At 33.7% G+C, this 5,023-nt stretch overlaps 1 pseudogene; it reads left to right on the plus strand.

Annotated features, from left to right (window-relative positions):
- Positions 1-5,023, plus strand: part of LOC121218288 (cyclin-dependent kinase G-2-like) — a 24,314-nt pseudogene extending 19,291 nt beyond the window's left edge.

Here is a 5,023-nt window from a genome sequence, read left to right on the forward strand (position 1 = left end):
CTTTTATCATAAAATCAAATAATAAATATGTAATTATATAATAAAAAATATATATTTACATATATAATTATGTTAAAAATATTGAAATTAATAATTCCTTTATATATATATAAACATCAACTAATTTTTAATATATTTTTATATATAGTATTATATGTCAATTTATTTTCTCCACCTATATTGTGGGTATGGTGATTTCTAATATTAAAATGAAATAATTATTGTTTTTTATATGTAAAATATTTCAAATATCATTGTTTTTCATCTACATTGTGAGTATGATATTTCAAATATTTTTATATATGAAATATTTCAAATTACTTCAAATATCATTATGTTTATAAGTGAAATATTTTAAATACACATACAAAAATGTATAATACTAAAATTTACTACACTTATTATATAGATTGCAAAATAAATATTACACATATAAAATTATATTTACTAAAAATAATCATATTTTTTAATAATAATTTTATTTTATGAATAAAATAATTATTAATTAAAAACAATAAATTTATTAATTAAAAATAAAAAAACTTAAAAGAACATGAAATAAAAATTACAAATGTGTTTAAAAAGAGGGGAACTAAACTTAGGTTTAAAAGATGAAATGATTAATATTTAAACATTTAACCAAATGAGTTAATATGTTAAAAAATATTAATTAAAATATAAAAGCTTAAAACAAAATGAAATAAAAAAATATGAATGTGAGTGAGAGAAGAATCAAATTTGAGATTTAAAGGATAAAACTACTAACCTTTAACTATCTAACCAAAGAAATTAATTATATTAAAAAAATTAAAAAATACAACTTAAAGGACACTCTCTCAAAAAAACGATTTATTTTCTTAAATTTTTAAAAAATTACCCTAAAGTCCTAATTAAAAAAAATAGACATTAACTCCTAATTTTGCTTGAGCTTTGTGAACAACATTTTTCTGATTTTAGATTTCTAACTTTTGATATGTTTATAGGCTAAATTGATAAAATTTGCAAATATAAAAAGATAAATTTAAATGTATTATTATATCAATTAAAAAAATTATATTTTTATTAAAAATTTAACAACGAATGATGAAAACAAAAATAATGGAGAAAAAAAATGAAAAGTTGGTACATAGTTTGATAACTAAAAAAGGAGCACACTTGGATAACTAAAAATGAACCTTTTTTTGGTTTTCTATCTTCAAATACGTTATTCCTTCTCGAAGGTGATGTTTAAGGCAGGTTCAATATTTTAAAAAAGAATAAAACACACCGTTTGGTTCCGTAAAGGCTTCAAGCCTTCGCTCTCTTCTCGGTATCTCACGGTTTCTATTTTCTAAGGCTCTCCTTTTTTGTATATCTCGCAACTGGGATCGTCGACTTTATCTCTCAATTCCTGTTACTAATTTTATTTTCGTCTCTATCGGTAAGCCCTAGCCACTCTTAATTCTCTTAATTGCGTCGGGAGATCGATAAGAAATCCGTGCATCGCTCGATTTTCACCAATATTCTAGGGTTTATTCTTCATCTTTTGCTTTAATTTCTACAATTATTTCCCCCTAAAATTTTCGAGCTACATACCGCGAAATCGAGAATCTGATACTTTTTTGTTTGGTTATTTAAGTTTGCTTTACTGCTTTTATTTTATTGGTTAATTTCGTATTGGTTATTACCCTAGAATCTGGGTTAAATTCTCTATCTCTCTCTCGATTTGGGCCTGAACGTGGTTACCTCAAGGGTTTAGGGTTTATAAGTAAACAAAATAGCGGGAATTTATTGAATTGGGAATTAGGTGTTTTTGAAATTTCTACATGGCTGCTGGAGACATGGGGGATATAGTGATTCCGAGTTTAGAGACAGAGACTCTGATTTGAGATGACAAGGCAGGAATTTCCTAATTCTAGGGAGTATGAGTTATCTAGAATGGTAGCCGTGATGTTGCAAGGGCTCGATTATGGGAAGCTAGAGATAGAGCTAGGGCTAGACAGAAAGATATTAAAGAGAGGGACGTGATAAATGGTGGGTATCGTTCCTCTTCGAGTAGAAGTGATTCTGGTGGTAATAGTAGTGGTGGTGGTAGTCATGGCCTCAGGCGACGTGAATTCTCTCTTAGGGTGGTAGACAAGGAGCCTGGTGAATTGTCTAGTGAGAGTGGATCAGAGGATGCCATTGAGTCTGAGTCGGTGGTTAAAGATAGTGAGGTTGAGAAGGTAATGGAGAATGGGGCTTTATCTCCTGTGGGGAGGAAGAGGAAGTTTTCACCTATTGTGTGGGATAGTGACAAGGATGTAAGTATGTGCAAAAGTAAGAATTCACCTGTAGTTACAGTCGTTCATCATCCACCACCACGGCCAAAAGCTTACCACAAGTCACCTAAACAGCATATCTGGTAAGGCTGTACAGACATCTTTTGTTATAAAAAATAAAAGCCAGAAACCACATTCTCCTTCACCTGTTGTATTTGATGGACCTGTTGGATACTCTGCACTGCAGTCTCCAGAGGATTTGGATTTTTCACCACCAAAGGAGCATGTTAATTTTCAGGATGCTAGGCATCTAGAAGATGAGGATTATGTACCGGCTCGACATATATCTTCCTCTAGATGGGCAGCCGGTGATAACTCTCCAGGTGACGAGGGTGAAATTTTAGAAGATGAGGAAATCCCTAAAGGAGAAAAAAGTTGCCCCTTTTAGAATTATCTCACCACAGATTACGGAAAATGTCAGCTACTCCAGAGCTTGGGGAACTGAAGAGGGAGGGCTCTGAGGGAATTAGAGCCAGATCATCTGAATCTGATGAACAAGGTGCCCGTTCCAAGTCCGGAAGTGGGATGATTACCCTGGTAATGATCAGAGAATGATGACTTGATGGTGATTGACATAAACGTGATAGAAATGACGGCAGTCTTAGCCAGTCTGATACAGAATCTGAGAATGAGACTAATTCACGTGGGACACCTGAACCTTCAGCTCCTCCTTTAAGAAGTGTAAACATGCTTCAGGGATGCAGAAATGTTGACGAATTTGAGAGGCTAAACAAGATAGATGAAGGTACTTATGGTGTTGTATATAGAGCTAAGGACAAGAAAACTGGGGAAATTGTGGCGTTGAAGAAGGTAAAGATGGAGAAAGAAAGAGAAGGTTTTCCTTTGACCTCTCTGAGGGAAATAAATATTCTTCTTTCATTTCATCATCCATCAATTGTAGATGTTAAAGAAGTAGTTGTAGGGAGTAATCTTGATAGCATTTTTATGGTGATGGAATACATGGAACATGATCTGAAAGGGCTGATGGAGACAATGACAACCGTTTAGCCAAAGTGAAGTTAAATGCCTGATGCTTCAGCTGCTGGAGGGTGTCACGTATCTTCATGATAACTGGGTTCTCCATCGGGACTTGAAGACATCTAATCTTCTTTTAAATAACCAAGGTGAACTGAAGATTTGTGATTTTGGGTTGGCTCGTCAATATGGAAGCCCATTAAAACCATATACTCATTTGGTTGTTACTCTTTGGTACAGGTGAGTGGTGCATTATGTATGCCATTGATTGCTTTCCATAATGTCAGTTGTCATAGTTAAATCCTCATTTTTCTAATAAAATAATGTATCACAGATCTTCATCTTTCATCTTTTTATTTTCATTTGTTGTTTGCAATTGGGTGTTTGGAAAGTAACTCTGAATTGCGTATTTGGGTTGGCAACTGTGGATTATTGGTAAAAACATCCCTGCTTGGTTAAATTTTGTTATGCTTATCTGATTCAAAGTTGAATACACATACCTCAATGTTTGTTATGTTATGTTGACTGATAAATTATGATTTGAACTCACTTTTTTTTGCTAAAAGAAGACCCCATTTGCCGTTGATGCTTGCATGTATTGATGTTAACTTTTAAGGCTTAAGTCTTTACTTTTGCGTTGCCATTTTGTCTCAAGTGTGCCTGATTAGTTATCTGAGCTTTTAGCTTTTTTGTGATCCAAGTAGTGCTGATTTTGCAGGGCCCCTGAGCTTCTTTTGGGAGCAAGACAATATCCACTGCAATTGACATGTGGTCTTTGGTTGTATTATGGCTGAAACTACTATCAAAAGAACCACTTTTCAATGGGAAACTGGAATTTGATCAACTTGACAAGGTAAATTGAATTAGCTGGCCTTGGATTTCATTAATCATTACCATTAGACCCTACTCTGGCTGAAATGGTTCAAACTTAATCTTCCAATGGTGTTTAATGTTCTTGGATTAGTTATGTTGCTTTTTACTGATTGCAGATTTTCAGAACTCTTGGCACGCCAATGGACATAGGCTGTTTTCTATTGTTGCCTGGAGTCAAAGTCATTTGTCAGCATCAGTAATATAGATTTTTACAATTTGATTTAGATTCGTTGAGTTATATCAGTCTTCTTATTTTTCCTACTGTTTTCCAGGTTCAGCTTTTTTCTGATGCTTTTGGCCTCCTTGGTGCGTTCATGAACTGCATTTTTTTTTGTTTGTATTAATTACTGATATTTTCCTTTCAGGTATAATCTATTGCGCAAGAATTTCCAGCAACATCATTCACAGGAACACCTGTTCTCTCTGATGCAGGATTGACTTACTGAATAAACTTCTAACTTATGACCTGAGAAGTAAATAGTTTGGCTTGCATAAATATTTTGGTTACCTTATCATTATTCATGTGGGTGATTAATTGAGCCTTTTGATATTGCTTTCAGCGTATTACAGCTGAAGCTGCTCTAAACCATGAGTGGTTTTGCGAAGTTCCTCTTCCCAAGACCAAAGCTTTCATGCCCACTTTCCCTGCTCAGCATGCTCAAGACAGTATTGAGCGACAGAAACAAGAAAAATATCACACGTGCTATACTATTTAAGTAAATTTGTTTCAACTTATTGTTAAAGTATAAATAAGGGCTTTTATTATCATGCTCAGGCGTATAAGAAGAATGTTGAAGGAGTCCAGATCCTTTGGAAGAGCAATGCAGAAAGGATTGCAGCAAGGGGAATTTGGGACTGGTGGTTTGTTTGGCTGA

Source organism: Gossypium hirsutum, chromosome A03 (assembly GCF_007990345.1).
Source record: "Gossypium hirsutum isolate 1008001.06 chromosome A03, Gossypium_hirsutum_v2.1, whole genome shotgun sequence".
NCBI classification, from domain to species: domain Eukaryota; kingdom Viridiplantae; phylum Streptophyta; class Magnoliopsida; order Malvales; family Malvaceae; genus Gossypium; species Gossypium hirsutum.